The sequence below is a fragment of the Microcebus murinus genome, chromosome 13 (assembly GCF_040939455.1).
Source record: "Microcebus murinus isolate Inina chromosome 13, M.murinus_Inina_mat1.0, whole genome shotgun sequence".
Lineage (NCBI taxonomy): Eukaryota > Metazoa > Chordata > Mammalia > Primates > Cheirogaleidae > Microcebus > Microcebus murinus.
The window spans coordinates 1837747-1859497 of NC_134116.1; the positions used below are offsets into that span (position 1 = coordinate 1837747).

The 21751-nt window shown below is 62.5% G+C and overlaps 6 pseudogenes; all 6 read right to left on the reverse strand.

The window, feature by feature from the left end:
• Positions 1-1381: 1381 nt before the first annotated feature.
• Positions 1382-1500, reverse strand: LOC142875176 (uncharacterized; annotated as a pseudogene).
• A 3850-nt stretch (positions 1501-5350) lies between these two features.
• Positions 5351-5469, reverse strand: LOC142875177 (uncharacterized; annotated as a pseudogene).
• A 3851-nt stretch (positions 5470-9320) lies between these two features.
• LOC142875178 (uncharacterized) lies at positions 9321-9439 on the reverse strand (annotated as a pseudogene).
• A 3852-nt stretch (positions 9440-13291) lies between these two features.
• LOC142875181 (uncharacterized) lies at positions 13292-13410 on the reverse strand (annotated as a pseudogene).
• Positions 13411-17259: 3849 nt separating this feature from the next.
• Positions 17260-17378, reverse strand: LOC142875182 (uncharacterized; annotated as a pseudogene).
• Positions 17379-21229: 3851 nt separating this feature from the next.
• On the reverse strand, positions 21230-21348 carry LOC142875183 (uncharacterized; annotated as a pseudogene).
• Positions 21349-21751: the final 403 nt, after the last annotated feature.

Here is a 21751-nt window from a genome sequence, read left to right on the forward strand (position 1 = left end):
TGGAAGCCACCCGAGTGCCCATCGACCCACGAGTGGGTAAATAAAATGTGGCGCGTGGACACCACGGAGTGCTATTCGGCTATGAGGAGCAGCGGTGAGGGGGCACCTCTCGTGGTTCTCCTGGCCAGAGCTGGAACCCGTTCCAGTAAGCCAAGTATCCCAAGAATGGACACACGAGCACCACGTGCTCGCGCTCACCAGCAAATGGGTACGAACCGATGGACACCTAAGTGGACACAGAGGAATCACCTTCTTCGGGTGGGTGTCGGGCGGGTGGGGGGAGGGGATGGGCATACACATCCATTAGGAATGGGGTGGGTACGCACCGACTGGGGGATGGGCGCACTTGAAGCTCTGACCCGAGGGGGGAGGCTGGGAGAGGGCAACGCACCCGTCCTTAACATTGGTGCCCCCACAATATGCTGGAACAACATGAGGGGTAAATGAATAAGAACACGGGGGGGGGGGGAGGGGGGCACGGGCAACACATGTCACCTTAATACTTGGACTCCCATCATCTGCTTGAAAAGAGAGAGAAAAGTAAATGCAATAATAGAGATAAGAGACACTTTTTAAAAATAATGAATCCGGCCGGGCGCTGTGGCTCACGCCTGTAATCCTAGCTCTTGGGAGGCCGAGGCGGGCGGATTGCTCAAGGTCAGGAGTTCAAAACCAGCCTGAGCAAGAGCGAGACCCCGTCTCTACTATAAATAGAAAGAAATTAATTGGCCAACTGATATATATATAAAAAATTAGCGGGGCATGGTGGCGCATGCCTGCAGTCCCAGCTACCCGGGAGGCTGAGGCAGAAGGATCACTCGAGCCCAGGAGTTTGAAGTTGCTGTGAGCTAGGCTGACGCCACGGCACTCACTCTAGCCTGGGCAACAAACCGAGACTCTGTCTCAAAAAAAAAAAAAAAAAAAAAAATGAATCCGAAGAGAAAAGTAAAAGGAGGCCTGTGGAGCAGGTCTGGGTGTGACTCCGGATCCCCGAACATCAGGTGCCACCACCAAAGATTCCTACGTGTAGCCCATAGAACCCCAAAAGCAACGGGAGGAGTTCTGGTCACATACTCCCTCAAAATGACATCCTGGCCTTCTTCTGGAACTCCCTCCCCTCTCAGACTCTCAAGGTTTCCTCCAGCGTGTCGGCTCCCACAGAGCAGACCTTTGGTCTGAGACCTGACAGTCCAGAAGCCACGCATGCTGCCGCGTGGCGGCGGTGTCACGGCTCGGGACAAGAGGAGGCCCCACGGTGCGGGCTGGGGCGCCAGGCACCGCGGCCGGCGGGCGCTGAGGGTGGGGGTCACCCCCACCCCGGGCCGCCCCCGCACTCCCAGAAACGCGACAGAACCAGAGGCAAAAAAAAAAAAAAAGAAGAAGCCTACGGCACCCGGTATTCCCGGGCGGTCTCCCATCCAAGTTCTAACCAGGCCCGACCCTGCTTAGCTTCCGAGACCAGACGGGATCGGGCGCGTTCGGGGTGGTGTGGCCGTGGACGGCGGAGGGCGCCCCTGCCCCGCTCAAGAAGCCGAGCCTCTCTGCGCTTCCCCGCCGCCTCCTCCCGCCCCAGGCCCCGCGCCGGGTCGGGCCTGTTGAGTTCGCCGGCCGGGTCCCGCGGGCTCCGAGGGACGGGGGTGACAGGCGGGGCGGGCAGGGAGCGGCGGGCCGGGGTTGGGGGCTGTCTCTGTATACACACACACTCACACTCACACGCACTCACTCACTCACACTCACACAAGATGCGCCTCCACGGCTGGACCCGCCAAGGTGGAGCCCTTCCAGCCCCCCTCCTCTCCTCGCCTGGCCTCCTTCACCTCCCCGCCCCCCACCCCCAGCGCGCCGGGGCCGCTGACTGCGCACGGGCGGGAGGGGCGGGGCGCTCGCCCTTTGACCCCAGCCAGGGGCGGCCCTCCCCCACAACCCCTTTCAGCTGCGCCCCCCACCCTGTGGCCCGGCGGCCGCCTATTCCCCCGGGCCAGGGCTGGGGCACAGCGCACGGGGGAGGGGAGCCAGTGTATGGGGCGTCTCTCTCTCTCTCGGGATGTGTCCCATGGGTGGGGTGGGGTGGCGTGGTTTGTGGGGCGCTGAAGAAATCAGTCCCCTCCATCTCCTCCCTCTGGAAAACACCCAAGCCCTTGGAGAACTGCCCGCACCTCTACCTACCGTGGGGGCCGGGACCCTCCTCTGTGTCCTCCTGTGGCCCAGTCCAAGGGGCCTGGGCCTGGCCGGGGCTGCATTGGACCCCGACCACCCTGGCGTGTGGACTCGCTAAAAATTGGCGATTAGATATTGGATTCCAGCGTCATTGAGGTCATTTCACTAATGAGTGCACCGCAAAGAGTTTCCTAATCCATCTGTGAGGGTGGCAACCGAAAGAGAATTTTAGAGCTGACAGAATAGGCGAGGAAAGGCATAGGAGATTTCCACACCCAGTAAGGAAGCCTTTCCCGAAGTGGAAGAAAGAAAGGAGCAAACAGAGACACCGGTAGCCCGCCCGGATCAGAGTCTGCCCCTGAGAGAAAGTACCCTGACCAGGTTCACCCGTGGGTGGGTCGCGAGCTAGCGGCATTCAGAAGAGCGAGGCCCGCAGTCTGTGCAGAAGACACCTGCACTCGGGTGTGTGTGGCGGCACGATTCACAAGCAGCTCCAGATGTTAAACCAAGGAGAAGCCAGGGAGTTCCCAACGCCCCAGGTGTCCTCAGCCCACGACTGGCTGCTGTGGGAATGCGAAGCCCGGCTCCTTGTCTCAGAGCGGGGCAACCAGGAGGTGTGATGTCCACCCCGGGGTTCCCAGGAGGATCAGACTGAAGCTGGGACTTGGCCTGAAAGTGTCCCCTCGCATGGCCACCCCCTTCCCCTTCCTGCTCCTCTACTCCTGGTGCCCCTCCATCCAGGGGCCAGACCTTAAAGAGTCACCCGCAAGAGAATCCTGGTCCCAAAGGAGCCTTCTGGGGGACCCCTGCTGAGAGAGGTTGTGGGCATGGCCCGCTGGGGCTCTGCCCGACCCAGGGCTGAGAGATGCAACCTCCCAGCTCTGGGTCCCTGCAGGAAGTGTTGGCAAGCACAGGGCCAGTCCTCCAAAGGCCCAGGTGCAGGGAGCCCAGGCCAAGCATCCCGTGGAAGAAGCCACATGCTGTGCCACCCCGGGGAACACGACTGCAGGCCACGGCCCTTCCCACCTCCTCCTCCTCCTCCTCCTCCTCCTCCTCCTCCTCCTCCTCCCACCCCGCCTCCGCCCCCGCCCCCACATGGCACAGGGCCCAGAGACACCTCAGACACTTGCTACCCAAAGTGCAAAGGGCATCAGTTGCTCCTCCAAACCCCCCCCCCAGCCCAGCAGACCGCGTTGTCCAGCCAGCCCCCGGGCCTCCCTGGGGTGCCCAGCACAAAAGTGCAGACACCCACCGGACCCTCAATCTCAGTTTTCGGATGTTTTTGCCACTCTGAGGACCCGCAGGCCAGCTGGGCCTTCTGGCAGGACAGAGAGCCCCGGAATCCGACGTGGAGAGCTGGGTGTACGTCCCCATGAGGAGGCGGTCCCCACCTCCGCGGCTCTCCCCTTGCGGGGAGCGTCAGCCGCGGGGCCTCAGAGAAGACACCAGGCTGGGCCCCCACGGCACAGCGGGAGCACGTCCCCCGCAGGCCACTTAGCCACGGCGGCCAGCCGGCGGACGGTTGGGTTGCGCGAGACGCTGCGGCCGCCCTGCTACCGGGTTCCTGGGAGGGCGTCCTGGAACCAGCGTCCACACCAAGCCCTTGGAAGGCCCAGGCGACGGAGGAGCCCCGTCAGGCAGGGGCCGAGGACGGTGACGGCCCGGGCGGGGAGGAGCGTGTCAGGCAGGGGCAGAGGACGGTGACAGGTGATAGGCCGGGCGGGAAGGAGTCAGTCAGGCAGGGGCCGTGGAGGAGACGGGCTGGGTAAGGGTTAGGGTTAGTGTCAGGGCACAAGTCACAATCGCAAAGACCTGGAAGCCACCCGAGTGCCCATCGACCCACGAGTGGGTAAATAAAATGTGGCGCGTGGACACCACGGAGTGCTATTCGGCTATGAGGAGCAGCGGTGAGGGGGCACCTCTCGTGGTTCTCCTGGCCAGAGCTGGAACCCGTTCCAGTAAGCCAAGTATCCCAAGAATGGACACACGAGCACCACGTGCTCGCGCTCACCAGCAAATGGGTACGAACCGATGGACACCTAAGTGGACACAGAGGAATCACCTTCTTCGGGTGGGTGTCGGGCGGGTGGGGGGAGGGGATGGGCATACACATCCATTAGGAATGGGGTGGGTACGCACCGACTGGGGGATGGGCGCACTTGAAGCTCTGACCCGAGGGGGGAGGCTGGGAGAGGGCAACGCACCCGTCCTTAACATTGGTGCCCCCACAATATGCTGGAACAACATGAGGGGTAAATGAATAAGAACACGGGGGGGGGGGGAGGGGGGCACGGGCAACACATGTCACCTTAATACTTGGACTCCCATCATCTGCTTGAAAAGAGAGAGAAAAGTAAATGCAATAATAGAGATAAGAGACACTTTTTAAAAATAATGAATCCGGCCGGGCGCTGTGGCTCACGCCTGTAATCCTAGCTCTTGGGAGGCCGAGGCGGGCGGATTGCTCAAGGTCAGGAGTTCAAAACCAGCCTGAGCAAGAGCGAGACCCCGTCTCTACTATAAATAGAAAGAAATTAATTGGCCAACTGATATATATATAAAAAATTAGCGGGGCATGGTGGCGCATGCCTGCAGTCCCAGCTACCCGGGAGGCTGAGGCAGAAGGATCACTCGAGCCCAGGAGTTTGAAGTTGCTGTGAGCTAGGCTGACGCCACGGCACTCACTCTAGCCTGGGCAACAAACCGAGACTCTGTCTCAAAAAAAAAAAAAAAAAAAAAATGAATCCGAAGAGAAAAGTAAAAGGAGGCCTGTGGAGCAGGTCTGGGTGTGACTCCGGATCCCCGAACATCAGGTGCCACCACCAAAGATTCCTACGTGTAGCCCATAGAACCCCAAAAGCAACGGGAGGAGTTCTGGTCACATACTCCCTCAAAATGACATCCTGGCCTTCTTCTGGAACTCCCTCCCCTCTCAGACTCTCAAGGTTTCCTCCAGCGTGTCGGCTCCCACAGAGCAGACCTTTGGTCTGAGACCTGACAGTCCAGAAGCCACGCATGCTGCCGCGTGGCGGCGGTGTCACGGCTCGGGACAAGAGGAGGCCCCACGGTGCGGGCTGGGGCGCCAGGCACCGCGGCCGGCGGGCGCTGAGGGTGGGGGTCACCCCCACCCCGGGCCGCCCCCGCACTCCCAGAAACGCGACAGAACCAGAGGCAAAAAAAAAAAAAAAGAAGAAGCCTACGGCACCCGGTATTCCCGGGCGGTCTCCCATCCAAGTTCTAACCAGGCCCGACCCTGCTTAGCTTCCGAGACCAGACGGGATCGGGCGCGTTCGGGGTGGTGTGGCCGTGGACGGCGGAGGGCGCCCCTGCCCCGCTCAAGAAGCCGAGCCTCTCTGCGCTTCCCCGCCGCCTCCTCCCGCCCCAGGCCCCGCGCCGGGTCGGGCCTGTTGAGTTCGCCGGCCGGGTCCCGCGGGCTCCGAGGGACGGGGGTGACAGGCGGGGCGGGCAGGGAGCGGCGGGCCGGGGTTGGGGGCTGTCTCTGTATACACACACACTCACACTCACACGCACTCACTCACTCACACTCACACAAGATGCGCCTCCACGGCTGGACCCGCCAAGGTGGAGCCCTTCCAGCCCCCCTCCTCTCCTCGCCTGGCCTCCTTCACCTCCCCGCCCCCCACCCCCAGCGCGCCGGGGCCGCTGACTGCGCACGGGCGGGAGGGGCGGGGCGCTCGCCCTTTGACCCCAGCCAGGGGCGGCCCTCCCCCACAACCCCTTTCAGCTGCGCCCCCCACCCTGTGGCCCGGCGGCCGCCTATTCCCCCGGGCCAGGGCTGGGGCACAGCGCACGGGGGAGGGGAGCCAGTGTATGGGGCGTCTCTCTCTCTCTCGGGATGTGTCCCATGGGTGGGGTGGGGTGGCGTGGTTTGTGGGGCGCTGAAGAAATCAGTCCCCTCCATCTCCTCCCTCTGGAAAACACCCAAGCCCTTGGAGAACTGCCCGCACCTCTACCTACCGTGGGGGCCGGGACCCTCCTCTGTGTCCTCCTGTGGCCCAGTCCAAGGGGCCTGGGCCTGGCCGGGGCTGCATTGGACCCCGACCACCCTGGCGTGTGGACTCGCTAAAAATTGGCGATTAGATATTGGATTCCAGCGTCATTGAGGTCATTTCACTAATGAGTGCACCGCAAAGAGTTTCCTAATCCATCTGTGAGGGTGGCAACCGAAAGAGAATTTTAGAGCTGACAGAATAGGCGAGGAAAGGCATAGGAGATTTCCACACCCAGTAAGGAAGCCTTTCCCGAAGTGGAAGAAAGAAAGGAGCAAACAGAGACACCGGTAGCCCGCCCGGATCAGAGTCTGCCCCTGAGAGAAAGTACCCTGACCAGGTTCACCCGTGGGTGGGTCGCGAGCTAGCGGCATTCAGAAGAGCGAGGCCCGCAGTCTGTGCAGAAGACACCTGCACTCGGGTGTGTGTGGCGGCACGATTCACAAGCAGCTCCAGATGTTAAACCAAGGAGAAGCCAGGGAGTTCCCAACGCCCCAGGTGTCCTCAGCCCACGACTGGCTGCTGTGGGAATGCGAAGCCCGGCTCCTTGTCTCAGAGCGGGGCAACCAGGAGGTGTGATGTCCACCCCGGGGTTCCCAGGAGGATCAGACTGAAGCTGGGACTTGGCCTGAAAGTGTCCCCTCGCATGGCCACCCCCTTCCCCTTCCTGCTCCTCTACTCCTGGTGCCCCTCCATCCAGGGGCCAGACCTTAAAGAGTCACCCGCAAGAGAATCCTGGTCCCAAAGGAGCCTTCTGGGGGACCCCTGCTGAGAGAGGTTGTGGGCATGGCCCGCTGGGGCTCTGCCCGACCCAGGGCTGAGAGATGCAACCTCCCAGCTCTGGGTCCCTGCAGGAAGTGTTGGCAAGCACAGGGCCAGTCCTCCAAAGGCCCAGGTGCAGGGAGCCCAGGCCAAGCATCCCGTGGAAGAAGCCACATGCTGTGCCACCCCGGGGAACACGACTGCAGGCCACGGCCCTTCCCACCTCCTCCTCCTCCTCCTCCTCCTCCTCCTCCTCCTCCTCCTCCTCCCACCCCGCCTCCGCCCCCGCCCCCACATGGCACAGGGCCCAGAGACACCTCAGACACTTGCTACCCAAAGTGCAAAGGGCATCAGTTGCTCCTCCAAACCCCCCCCCCCAGCCCAGCAGACCGCGTTGTCCAGCCAGCCCCCGGGCCTCCCTGGGGTGCCCAGCACAAAAGTGCAGACACCCACCGGACCCTCAATCTCAGTTTTCGGATGTTTTTGCCACTCTGAGGACCCGCAGGCCAGCTGGGCCTTCTGGCAGGACAGAGAGCCCCGGAATCCGACGTGGAGAGCTGGGTGTACGTCCCCATGAGGAGGCGGTCCCCACCTCCGCGGCTCTCCCCTTGCGGGGAGCGGCAGCCGCGGGGCCTCAGAGAAGACACCAGGCTGGGCCCCCACGGCACAGCGGGAGCACGTCCCCCGCAGGCCACTTAGCCACGGCGGCCAGCCGGCGGACGGTTGGGTTGCGCGAGACGCTGCGGCCGCCCTGCTACCGGGTTCCTGGGAGGGCGTCCTGGAACCAGCGTCCACACCAAGCCCTTGGAAGGCCCAGGCGACGGAGGAGCCCCGTCAGGCAGGGGCCGAGGACGGTGACGGCCCGGGCGGGGAGGAGCGTGTCAGGCAGGGGCAGAGGACGGTGACAGGTGATAGGCCGGGCGGGAAGGAGTCAGTCAGGCAGGGGCCGTGGAGGAGACGGGCTGGGTAAGGGTTAGGGTTAGTGTCAGGGCACAAGTCACAATCGCAAAGACCTGGAAGCCACCCGAGTGCCCATCGACCCACGAGTGGGTAAATAAAATGTGGCGCGTGGACACCACGGAGTGCTATTCGGCTATGAGGAGCAGCGGTGAGGGGGCACCTCTCGTGGTTCTCCTGGCCAGAGCTGGAACCCGTTCCAGTAAGCCAAGTATCCCAAGAATGGACACACGAGCACCACGTGCTCGCGCTCACCAGCAAATGGGTACGAACCGATGGACACCTAAGTGGACACAGAGGAATCACCTTCTTCGGGTGGGTGTCGGGCGGGTGGGGGGAGGGGATGGGCATACACATCCATTAGGAATGGGGTGGGTACGCACCGACTGGGGGATGGGCGCACTTGAAGCTCTGACCCGAGGGGGGAGGCTGGGAGAGGGCAACGCACCCGTCCTTAACATTGGTGCCCCCACAATATGCTGGAACAACATGAGGGGTAAATGAATAAGAACACGGGGGGGGGAGGGGGGCACGGGCAACACATGTCACCTTAATACTTGGACTCCCATCATCTGCTTGAAAAGAGAGAGAAAAGTAAATGCAATAATAGAGATAAGAGACACTTTTTAAAAATAATGAATCCGGCCGGGCGCTGTGGCTCACGCCTGTAATCCTAGCTCTTGGGAGGCCGAGGCGGGCGGATTGCTCAAGGTCAGGAGTTCAAAACCAGCCTGAGCAAGAGCGAGACCCCGTCTCTACTATAAATAGAAAGAAATTAATTGGCCAACTGATATATATATAAAAAATTAGCGGGGCATGGTGGCGCATGCCTGCAGTCCCAGCTACCCGGGAGGCTGAGGCAGAAGGATCACTCGAGCCCAGGAGTTTGAAGTTGCTGTGAGCTAGGCTGACGCCACGGCACTCACTCTAGCCTGGGCAACAAACCGAGACTCTGTCTCAAAAAAAAAAAAAAAAAAAAAATGAATCCGAAGAGAAAAGTAAAAGGAGGCCTGTGGAGCAGGTCTGGGTGTGACTCCGGATCCCCGAACATCAGGTGCCACCACCAAAGATTCCTACGTGTAGCCCATAGAACCCCAAAAGCAACGGGAGGAGTTCTGGTCACATACTCCCTCAAAATGACATCCTGGCCTTCTTCTGGAACTCCCTCCCCTCTCAGACTCTCAAGGTTTCCTCCAGCGTGTCGGCTCCCACAGAGCAGACCTTTGGTCTGAGACCTGACAGTCCAGAAGCCACGCATGCTGCCGCGTGGCGGCGGTGTCACGGCTCGGGACAAGAGGAGGCCCCACGGTGCGGGCTGGGGCGCCAGGCACCGCGGCCGGCGGGCGCTGAGGGTGGGGGTCACCCCCACCCCGGGCCGCCCCCGCACTCCCAGAAACGCGACAGAACCAGAGGCAAAAAAAAAAAAAAAGAAGAAGCCTACGGCACCCGGTATTCCCGGGCGGTCTCCCATCCAAGTTCTAACCAGGCCCGACCCTGCTTAGCTTCCGAGACCAGACGGGATCGGGCGCGTTCGGGGTGGTGTGGCCGTGGACGGCGGAGGGCGCCCCTGCCCCGCTCAAGAAGCCGAGCCTCTCTGCGCTTCCCCGCCGCCTCCTCCCGCCCCAGGCCCCGCGCCGGGTCGGGCCTGTTGAGTTCGCCGGCCGGGTCCCGCGGGCTCCGAGGGACGGGGGTGACAGGCGGGGCGGGCAGGGAGCGGCGGGCCGGGGTTGGGGGCTGTCTCTGTATACACACACACTCACACTCACACGCACTCACTCACTCACACTCACACAAGATGCGCCTCCACGGCTGGACCCGCCAAGGTGGAGCCCTTCCAGCCCCCCTCCTCTCCTCGCCTGGCCTCCTTCACCTCCCCGCCCCCCACCCCCAGCGCGCCGGGGCCGCTGACTGCGCACGGGCGGGAGGGGCGGGGCGCTCGCCCTTTGACCCCAGCCAGGGGCGGCCCTCCCCCACAACCCCTTTCAGCTGCGCCCCCCACCCTGTGGCCCGGCGGCCGCCTATTCCCCCGGGCCAGGGCTGGGGCACAGCGCACGGGGGAGGGGAGCCAGTGTATGGGGCGTCTCTCTCTCTCTCGGGATGTGTCCCATGGGTGGGGTGGGGTGGCGTGGTTTGTGGGGCGCTGAAGAAATCAGTCCCCTCCATCTCCTCCCTCTGGAAAACACCCAAGCCCTTGGAGAACTGCCCGCACCTCTACCTACCGTGGGGGCCGGGACCCTCCTCTGTGTCCTCCTGTGGCCCAGTCCAAGGGGCCTGGGCCTGGCCGGGGCTGCATTGGACCCCGACCACCCTGGCGTGTGGACTCGCTAAAAATTGGCGATTAGATATTGGATTCCAGCGTCATTGAGGTCATTTCACTAATGAGTGCACCGCAAAGAGTTTCCTAATCCATCTGTGAGGGTGGCAACCGAAAGAGAATTTTAGAGCTGACAGAATAGGCGAGGAAAGGCATAGGAGATTTCCACACCCAGTAAGGAAGCCTTTCCCGAAGTGGAAGAAAGAAAGGAGCAAACAGAGACACCGGTAGCCCGCCCGGATCAGAGTCTGCCCCTGAGAGAAAGTACCCTGACCAGGTTCACCCGTGGGTGGGTCGCGAGCTAGCGGCATTCAGAAGAGCGAGGCCCGCAGTCTGTGCAGAAGACACCTGCACTCGGGTGTGTGTGGCGGCACGATTCACAAGCAGCTCCAGATGTTAAACCAAGGAGAAGCCAGGGAGTTCCCAACGCCCCAGGTGTCCTCAGCCCACGACTGGCTGCTGTGGGAATGCGAAGCCCGGCTCCTTGTCTCAGAGCGGGGCAACCAGGAGGTGTGATGTCCACCCCGGGGTTCCCAGGAGGATCAGACTGAAGCTGGGACTTGGCCTGAAAGTGTCCCCTCGCATGGCCACCCCCTTCCCCTTCCTGCTCCTCTACTCCTGGTGCCCCTCCATCCAGGGGCCAGACCTTAAAGAGTCACCCGCAAGAGAATCCTGGTCCCAAAGGAGCCTTCTGGGGGACCCCTGCTGAGAGAGGTTGTGGGCATGGCCCGCTGGGGCTCTGCCCGACCCAGGGCTGAGAGATGCAACCTCCCAGCTCTGGGTCCCTGCAGGAAGTGTTGGCAAGCACAGGGCCAGTCCTCCAAAGGCCCAGGTGCAGGGAGCCCAGGCCAAGCATCCCGTGGAAGAAGCCACATGCTGTGCCACCCCGGGGAACACGACTGCAGGCCACGGCCCTTCCCACCTCCTCCTCCTCCTCCTCCTCCTCCTCCTCCTCCTCCTCCTCCTCCCACCCCGCCTCCGCCCCCGCCCCCACATGGCACAGGGCCCAGAGACACCTCAGACACTTGCTACCCAAAGTGCAAAGGGCATCAGTTGCTCCTCCAAACCCCCCCCCCCAGCCCAGCAGACCGCGTTGTCCAGCCAGCCCCCGGGCCTCCCTGGGGTGCCCAGCACAAAAGTGCAGACACCCACCGGACCCTCAATCTCAGTTTTCGGATGTTTTTGCCACTCTGAGGACCCGCAGGCCAGCTGGGCCTTCTGGCAGGACAGAGAGCCCCGGAATCCGACGTGGAGAGCTGGGTGTACGTCCCCATGAGGAGGCGGTCCCCACCTCCGCGGCTCTCCCCTTGCGGGGAGCGGCAGCCGCGGGGCCTCAGAGAAGACACCAGGCTGGGCCCCCACGGCACAGCGGGAGCACGTCCCCCGCAGGCCACTTAGCCACGGCGGCCAGCCGGCGGACGGTTGGGTTGCGCGAGACGCTGCGGCCGCCCTGCTACCGGGTTCCTGGGAGGGCGTCCTGGAACCAGCGTCCACACCAAGCCCTTGGAAGGCCCAGGCGACGGAGGAGCCCCGTCAGGCAGGGGCCGAGGACGGTGACGGCCCGGGCGGGGAGGAGCGTGTCAGGCAGGGGCAGAGGACGGTGACAGGTGATAGGCCGGGCGGGAAGGAGTCAGTCAGGCAGGGGCCGTGGAGGAGACGGGCTGGGTAAGGGTTAGGGTTAGTGTCAGGGCACAAGTCACAATCGCAAAGACCTGGAAGCCACCCGAGTGCCCATCGACCCACGAGTGGGTAAATAAAATGTGGCGCGTGGACACCACGGAGTGCTATTCGGCTATGAGGAGCAGCGGTGAGGGGGCACCTCTCGTGGTTCTCCTGGCCAGAGCTGGAACCCGTTCCAGTAAGCCAAGTATCCCAAGAATGGACACACGAGCACCACGTGCTCGCGCTCACCAGCAAATGGGTACGAACCGATGGACACCTAAGTGGACACAGAGGAATCACCTTCTTCGGGTGGGTGTCGGGCGGGTGGGGGGAGGGGATGGGCATACACATCCATTAGGAATGGGGTGGGTACGCACCGACTGGGGGATGGGCGCACTTGAAGCTCTGACCCGAGGGGGGAGGCTGGGAGAGGGCAACGCACCCGTCCTTAACATTGGTGCCCCCACAATATGCTGGAACAACATGAGGGGTAAATGAATAAGAACACGGGGGGGGGAGGGGGGCACGGGCAACACATGTCACCTTAATACTTGGACTCCCATCATCTGCTTGAAAAGAGAGAGAAAAGTAAATGCAATAATAGAGATAAGAGACACTTTTTAAAAATAATGAATCCGGCCGGGCGCTGTGGCTCACGCCTGTAATCCTAGCTCTTGGGAGGCCGAGGCGGGCGGATTGCTCAAGGTCAGGAGTTCAAAACCAGCCTGAGCAAGAGCGAGACCCCGTCTCTACTATAAATAGAAAGAAATTAATTGGCCAACTGATATATATATAAAAAATTAGCGGGGCATGGTGGCGCATGCCTGCAGTCCCAGCTACCCGGGAGGCTGAGGCAGAAGGATCACTCGAGCCCAGGAGTTTGAAGTTGCTGTGAGCTAGGCTGACGCCACGGCACTCACTCTAGCCTGGGCAACAAACCGAGACTCTGTCTCAAAAAAAAAAAAAAAAAAAAAAATGAATCCGAAGAGAAAAGTAAAAGGAGGCCTGTGGAGCAGGTCTGGGTGTGACTCCGGATCCCCGAACATCAGGTGCCACCACCAAAGATTCCTACGTGTAGCCCATAGAACCCCAAAAGCAACGGGAGGAGTTCTGGTCACATACTCCCTCAAAATGACATCCTGGCCTTCTTCTGGAACTCCCTCCCCTCTCAGACTCTCAAGGTTTCCTCCAGCGTGTCGGCTCCCACAGAGCAGACCTTTGGTCTGAGACCTGACAGTCCAGAAGCCACGCATGCTGCCGCGTGGCGGCGGTGTCACGGCTCGGGACAAGAGGAGGCCCCACGGTGCGGGCTGGGGCGCCAGGCACCGCGGCCGGCGGGCGCTGAGGGTGGGGGTCACCCCCACCCCGGGCCGCCCCCGCACTCCCAGAAACGCGACAGAACCAGAGGCAAAAAAAAAAAAAAAGAAGAAGCCTACGGCACCCGGTATTCCCGGGCGGTCTCCCATCCAAGTTCTAACCAGGCCCGACCCTGCTTAGCTTCCGAGACCAGACGGGATCGGGCGCGTTCGGGGTGGTGTGGCCGTGGACGGCGGAGGGCGCCCCTGCCCCGCTCAAGAAGCCGAGCCTCTCTGCGCTTCCCCGCCGCCTCCTCCCGCCCCAGGCCCCGCGCCGGGTCGGGCCTGTTGAGTTCGCCGGCCGGGTCCCGCGGGCTCCGAGGGACGGGGGTGACAGGCGGGGCGGGCAGGGAGCGGCGGGCCGGGGTTGGGGGCTGTCTCTGTATACACACACACTCACACTCACACGCACTCACTCACTCACACTCACACAAGATGCGCCTCCACGGCTGGACCCGCCAAGGTGGAGCCCTTCCAGCCCCCCTCCTCTCCTCGCCTGGCCTCCTTCACCTCCCCGCCCCCCACCCCCAGCGCGCCGGGGCCGCTGACTGCGCACGGGCGGGAGGGGCGGGGCGCTCGCCCTTTGACCCCAGCCAGGGGCGGCCCTCCCCCACAACCCCTTTCAGCTGCGCCCCCCACCCTGTGGCCCGGCGGCCGCCTATTCCCCCGGGCCAGGGCTGGGGCACAGCGCACGGGGGAGGGGAGCCAGTGTATGGGGCGTCTCTCTCTCTCTCTCGGGATGTGTCCCATGGGTGGGGTGGGGTGGCGTGGTTTGTGGGGCGCTGAAGAAATCAGTCCCCTCCATCTCCTCCCTCTGGAAAACACCCAAGCCCTTGGAGAACTGCCCGCACCTCTACCTACCGTGGGGGCCGGGACCCTCCTCTGTGTCCTCCTGTGGCCCAGTCCAAGGGGCCTGGGCCTGGCCGGGGCTGCATTGGACCCCGACCACCCTGGCGTGTGGACTCGCTAAAAATTGGCGATTAGATATTGGATTCCAGCGTCATTGAGGTCATTTCACTAATGAGTGCACCGCAAAGAGTTTCCTAATCCATCTGTGAGGGTGGCAACCGAAAGAGAATTTTAGAGCTGACAGAATAGGCGAGGAAAGGCATAGGAGATTTCCACACCCAGTAAGGAAGCCTTTCCCGAAGTGGAAGAAAGAAAGGAGCAAACAGAGACACCGGTAGCCCGCCCGGATCAGAGTCTGCCCCTGAGAGAAAGTACCCTGACCAGGTTCACCCGTGGGTGGGTCGCGAGCTAGCGGCATTCAGAAGAGCGAGGCCCGCAGTCTGTGCAGAAGACACCTGCACTCGGGTGTGTGTGGCGGCACGATTCACAAGCAGCTCCAGATGTTAAACCAAGGAGAAGCCAGGGAGTTCCCAACGCCCCAGGTGTCCTCAGCCCACGACTGGCTGCTGTGGGAATGCGAAGCCCGGCTCCTTGTCTCAGAGCGGGGCAACCAGGAGGTGTGATGTCCACCCCGGGGTTCCCAGGAGGATCAGACTGAAGCTGGGACTTGGCCTGAAAGTGTCCCCTCGCATGGCCACCCCCTTCCCCTTCCTGCTCCTCTACTCCTGGTGCCCCTCCATCCAGGGGCCAGACCTTAAAGAGTCACCCGCAAGAGAATCCTGGTCCCAAAGGAGCCTTCTGGGGGACCCCTGCTGAGAGAGGTTGTGGGCATGGCCCGCTGGGGCTCTGCCCGACCCAGGGCTGAGAGATGCAACCTCCCAGCTCTGGGTCCCTGCAGGAAGTGTTGGCAAGCACAGGGCCAGTCCTCCAAAGGCCCAGGTGCAGGGAGCCCAGGCCAAGCAGCCTGTGGAAGAAGCCACATGCTGTGCCACCCCGGGGAACACGACTGCAGGCCACGGCCCTTCCCACCTCCTCCTCCTCCTCCTCCTCCTCCTCCTCCTCCTCCTCCCACCCCGCCTCCGCCCCCGCCCCCACATGGCACAGGGCCCAGAGACACCTCAGACACTTGCTACCCAAAGTGCAAAGGGCATCAGTTGCTCCTCCAAACCCCCCCCCCAGCCCAGCAGACCGCGTTGTCCAGCCAGCTCCCGGGCCTCCCTGGGGTGCCCAGCACAAAAGTGCAGACACCCACCGGACCCTCAATCTCAGTTTTCGGATGTTTTTGCCACTCTGAGGACCCGCAGGCCAGCTGGGCCTTCTGGCAGGACAGAGAGCCCCGGAATCCGACGTGGAGAGCTGGGTGTACGTCCCCATGAGGAGGCGGTCCCCACCTCCGCGGCTCTCCCCTTGCGGGGAGCGGCAGCCGCGGGGCCTCAGAGAAGACACCAGGCTGGGCCCCCACGGCACAGCGGGAGCACGTCCCCCGCAGGCCACTTAGCCACGGCGGCCAGCCGGCGGACGGTTGGGTTGCGCGAGACGCTGCGGCCGCCCTGCTACCGGGTTCCTGGGAGGGCGTCCTGGAACCAGCGTCCACACCAAGCCCTTGGAAGGCCCAGGCGACGGAGGAGCCCCGTCAGGCAGGGGCCGAGGACGGTGACGGCCCGGGCGGGGAGGAGCGTGTCAGGCAGGGGCAGAGGACGGTGACAGGTGATAGGCCGGGCGGGAAGGAGTCAGTCAGGCAGGGGCCGTGGAGGAGACGGGCTGGGTAAGGGTTAGGGTTAGTGTCAGGGCACAAGTCACAATCGCAAAGACCTGGAAGCCACCCGAGTGCCCATCGACCCACGAGTGGGTAAATAAAATGTGGCGCGTGGACACCACGGAGTGCTATTCGGCTATGAGGAGCAGCGGTGAGGGGGCACCTCTCGTGGTTCTCCTGGCCAGAGCTGGAACCCGTTCCAGTAAGCCAAGTATCCCAAGAATGGACACACGAGCACCACGTGCTCGCGCTCACCAGCAAATGGGTACGAACCGATGGACACCTAAGTGGACACAGAGGAATCACCTTCTTCGGGTGGGTGTCGGGCGGGTGGGGGGAGGGGATGGGCATACACATCCATTAGGAATGGGGTGGGTACGCACCGACTGGGGGATGGGCGCACTTGAAGCTCTGACCCGAGGGGGGAGGCTGGGAGAGGGCAACGCACCCGTCCTTAACATTGGTGCCCCCACAATATGCTGGAACAACATGAGGGGTAAATGAATAAGAACACGGGGGGGGGGGGAGGGGGGCACGGGCAACACATGTCACCTTAATACTTGGACTCCCATCATCTGCTTGAAAAGAGAGAGAAAAGTAAATGCAATAATAGAGATAAGAGACACTTTTTAAAAATAATGAATCCGGCCGGGCGCTGTGGCTCACGCCTGTAATCCTAGCTCTTGGGAGGCCGAGGCGGGCGGATTGCTCAAGGTCAGGAGTTCAAAACCAGCCTGAGCAAGAGCGAGACCCCGTCTCTACTATAAATAGAAAGAAATTAATTGGCCAACTGATATATATATAAAAAATTAGCGGGGCATGGTGGCGCATGCCTGCAGTCCCAGCTACCCGGGAGGCTGAGGCAGAAGGATCACTCGAGCCCAGGAGTTTGAAGTTGCTGTGAGCTAGGCTGACGCCACGGCACTCACTCTAGCCTGGGCAACAAACCGAGACTCTGTCTCAAAAAAAAAAAAAAAAAAAAATGAATCCGAAGAGAAAAGTAAAAGGAGGCCTGTGGAGCAGGTCTGGGTGTGACTCCGGATCCCCGAACATCAGGTGCCACCACCAAAGATTCCTACGTGTAGCCCATAGAACCCCAAAAGCAACGGGAGGAGTTCTGGTCACATACTCCCTCAAAATGACATCCTGGCCTTCTTCTGGAACTCCCTCCCCTCTCAGACTCTCAAGGTTTCCTCCAGCGTGTCGGCTCCCACAGAGCAGACCTTTGGTCTGAGACCTGACAGTCCAGAAGCCACGCATGCTGCCGCGTGGCGGCGGTGTCACGGCTCGGGACAAGAGGAGGCCCCACGGTGCGGGCTGGGGCGCCAGGCACCGCGGCCGGCGGGCGCTGAGGGTGGGGGTCACCCCCACCCCGGGCCGCCCCCGCACTCCCAGAAACGCGACAGAACCAGAGGCAAAAAAAAAAAAAAAAGAAGAAGCCTACGGCACCCGGTATTCCCGGGCGGTCTCCCATCCAAGTTCTAACCAGGCCCGACCCTGCTTAGCTTCCGAGACCAGACGGGATCGGGCGCGTTCGGGGTGGTGTGGCCGTGGACGGCGGAGGGCGCCCCTGCCCCGCTCAAGAAGCCGAGCCTCTCTGCGCTTCCCCGCCGCCTCCTCCCGCCCCAGGCCCCGCGCCGGGTCGGGCCTGTTGAGTTCGCCGGCCGGGTCCCGCGGGCTCCGAGGGACGGGGGTGACAGGCGGGGCGGGCAGGGAGCGGCGGGCCGGGGTTGGGGGCTGTCTCTGTATACACACACACTCACACTCACACGCACTCACTCACTCACACTCACACAAGATGCGCCTCCACGGCTGGACCCGCCAAGGTGGAGCCCTTCCAGCCCCCCTCCTCTCCTCGCCTGGCCTCCTTCACCTCCCCGCCCCCCACCCCCAGCGCGCCGGGGCCGCTGACTGCGCACGGGCGGGAGGGGCGGGGCGCTCGCCCTTTGACCCCAGCCAGGGGCGGCCCTCCCCCACAACCCCTTTCAGCTGCGCCCCCCACCCTGTGGCCCGGCGGCCGCCTATTCCCCCGGGCCAGGGCTGGGGCACAGCGCACGGGGGAGGGGAGCCAGTGTATGGGGCGTCTCTCTCTCTCTCGGGATGTGTCCCATGGGTGGGGTGGGGTGGCGTGGTTTGTGGGGCGCTGAAGAAATCAGTCCCCTCCATCTCCTCCCTCTGGAAAACACCCAAGCCCTTGGAGAACTGCCCGCACCTCTACCTACCGTGGGGGCCGGGACCCTCCTCTGTGTCCTCCTGTGGCCCAGTCCAAGGGGCCTGGGCCTGGCCGGGGCTGCATTGGACCCCGACCACCCTGGCGTGTGGACTCGCTAAAAATTGGCGATTAGATATTGGATTCCAGCGTCATTGAGGTCATTTCACTAATGAGTGCACCGCAAAGAGTTTCCTAATCCATCTGTGAGGGTGGCAACCGAAAGAGAATTTTAGAGCTGACAGAATAGGCGAGGAAAGGCATAGGAGATTTCCACACCCAGTAAGGAAGCCTTTCCCGAAGTGGAAGAAAGAAAGGAGCAAACAGAGACACCGGTAGCCCGCCCGGATCAGAGTCTGCCCCTGAGAGAAAGTACCCTGACCAGGTTCACCCGTGGGTGGGTCGCGAGCTAGCGGCATTCAGAAGAGCGAGGCCCGCAGTCTGTGCAGAAGACACCTGCACTCGGGTGTGTGTGGCGGCACGATTCACAAGCAGCTCCAGATGTTAAACCAAGGAGAAGCCAGGGAGTTCCCAACGCCCCAGGTGTCCTCAGCCCACGACTGGCTGCTGTGGGAATGCGAAGCCCGGCTCCTTGTCTCAGAGCGGGGCAACCAGGAGGTGTGATGTCCACCCCGGGGTTCCCAGGAGGATCAGACTGAAGCTGGGACTTGGCCTGAAAGTGTCCCCTCGCATGGCCACCCCCTTCCCCTTCCTGCTCCTCTACTCCTGGTGCCCCTCCATCCAGGGGCCAGACCTTAAAGAGTCACCCGCAAGAGAATCCTGGTCCCAAAGGAGCCTTCTGGGGGACCCCTGCTGAGAGAGGTTGTGGGCATGGCCCGCTGGGGCTCTGCCCGACCCAGGGCTGAGAGATGCAACCTCCCAGCTCTGGGTCCCTGCAGGAAGTGTTGGCAAGCACAGGGCCAGTCCTCCAAAGGCCCAGGTGCAGGGAGCCCAGGCCAAGCATCCCGTGGAAGAAGCCACATGCTGTGCCACCCCGGGGAACACGACTGCAGGCCACGGCCCTTCCCACCTCCTCCTCCTCCTCCTCCTCCTCCTCCTCCTCCTCCTCCTCCTCCCACCCCGCCTCCGCCCCCGCCCCCACATGGCACAGGGCCCAGAGACACCTCAGACACTTGCTACCCAAAGTGCAAAGGGCATCAGTTGCTCCTCCAAACCCCCCCCCCCAGCCCAGCAGACCGCGTTGTCCAGCCAGCCCCCGGGCCTCCCTGGGGTGCCCAGCACAAAAGTGCAGACACCCACCGGACCCTCAATCTCAGTTTTCGGATGTTTTTGCCACTCTGAGGACCCGCAGGCCAGCTGGGCCTTCTGGCAGGACAGAGAGCCCCGGAATCCGACGTGGAGAGCTGGGTGTACGTCCCCATGAGGAGGCGGTCCCCACCTCCGCGGCTCTCCCCTTGCGGGGAGCGGCAGCCGCGGGGCCTCAGAGAAGACACCAGGCTGGGCCCCCACGGCACAGCGGGAGCACGTCCCCCGCAGGCCACTTAGCCACGGCGGCCAGCCGGCGGACGGTTGGGTTGCGCGAGACGCTGCGGCCGCCCTGCTACCGGGTTCCTGGGAGGGCGTCCTGGAACCAGCGTCCACACCAAGCCCTTGGAAGGCCCAGGCGACGGAGGAGCCCCGTCAGGCAGGGGCCGAGGACGGTGACGGCCCGGGCGGGGAGGAGCGTGTCAGGCAGGGGCAGAGGACGGTGACAGGTGATAGGCCGGGCGGGAAGGAGTCAGTCAGGCAGGGGCCGTGGAGGAGACGGGCTGGGTAAGGGTTAGGGTTAGTGTCAGGGCACAAGTCACAATCGCAAAGACCTGGAAGCCACCCGAGTGCCCATCGACCCACGAGTGGGTAAATAAAATGTGGCGCGTGGACACCACGGAGTGCTATTCGGCTATGAGGAGCAGCGGTGAGGGGGCACCTCTCGTGGTTCTCCTGGCCAGAGCTGGAACCCGTTCCAGTAAGCCAAGTATCCCAAGAATGGACACACGAGCACCACGTGCTCGCGCTCACCAGCAAATGGGTACGAACCGATGGACACCTAAGTGGACACAGAGGAATCACCTTCTTCGGGTGGGTGTCGGGCGGGTGGGGGGAGGGGATGGGCATACACATCCATTAGGAATGGGGTGGGTACGCACCGACTGGGGGATGGGCGCACTTGAAGCTCTGACCCGAGGGGGGAGGCTGGGAGAGGGCAACGCACCCGTCCTTAACATTGGTGCCCCCACAATATGCTGGAACAACATGAGGGGTAAATGAATAAGAACACGGGGGGGGGAGGGGGGCACGGGCAACACATGTCACCTTAATACTTGGACTCCCATCATCTGCTTGAAAAGAGAGAGAAAAGTAAATGCAATAATAGAGATAAGAGACACTTTTTAAAAATAATGAATCCGGCCGGGCGCTGTGGCTCACGCCTGTAATCCTAGCTCTTGGGAGGCCGAGGCGGGCGGATTGCTCAAGGTCAGGAGTTCAAAACCAGCCTGAGCAAGAGCGAGACCCCGTCTCTACTATAAATAGAAAGAAATTAATTGGCCAACTGATATATATATAAAAAATTAGCGGGGCATGGTGGCGCATGCCTGCAGTCCCAGCTACCCGGGAGGCTGAGGCAGAAGGATCACTCGAGCCCAGGAGTTTGAAGTTGCTGTGAGCTAGGCTGACGCCACGGCACTCACTCTAGCCTGGGCAACAAACCGAGACTCTGTCTCAAAAAAAAAAAAAAAAAAAAAATGAATCCGAAGAGAAAAGTAAAAGGAGGCCTGTGGAGCAGGTCTGGGTGTGACTCCGGATCCCCGAACATCAGGTGCCACCACCAAAGATTCCTACGTGTAGCCCATAGAACCCCAAAAGCAACGGGAGGAGTTCTGGTCACATACTCCCTCAAAATGACATCCTGGCCTTCTTCTGGAACTCCCTCCCCTCTCAGACTCTCAAGGTTTCCTCCAGCGTGTCGGCTCCCACAGAGCAGACCTTTGGTCTGAGACCTGACAGTCCAGAAGCCACGCATGCTGCCGCGTGGCGGCGGTGTCACGGCTCGGGACAAGAGGAGGCCCCACGGTGCGGGCTGGGGCGCCAGGCACCGCGGCCGGCGGGCGCTGAGGGTGGGGGTCACCCCCACCCCGGGCCGCCCCCGCACTCCCAGAAACGCGACAGAACCAGAGGCAAAAAAAAAAAAAAAGAAGAAGCCTACGGCACCCGGTATTCCCGGGCGGTCTCCCATCCAAGTTCTAACCAGGCCCGACCCTGCTTAGCTTCCGAGACCAGACGGGATCGGGCGCGTTCGGGGTGGTGTGGCCGTGGACGGCGGAGGGCGCCCCTGCCCCGCTCAAGAAGCCGAGCCTCTCTGCGCTTCCCCGCCGCCTCCTCCCGCCCCAGGCCCCGCGCCGGGTCGGGCCTGTTGAGTTCGCCGGCCGGGTCCCGCGGGCTCCGAGGGACGGGGGTGACAGGCGGGGCGGGCAGGGAGCGGCGGGCCGGGGTTGGGGGCTGTCTCTGTATACACACACACTCACACTCACACGCACTCACTCACTCACACTCACACAAGATGCGCCTCCACGGCTGGACCCGCCAAGGTGGAGCCCTTCCAGCCCCCCTCCTCTCCTCGCCTGGCCTCCTTCACCTCCCCGCCCCCCACCCCCAGCGCGCCGGGGCCGCTGACTGCGCACGGGCGGGAGGGGCGGGGCGCTCGCCCTTTGACCCCAGCCA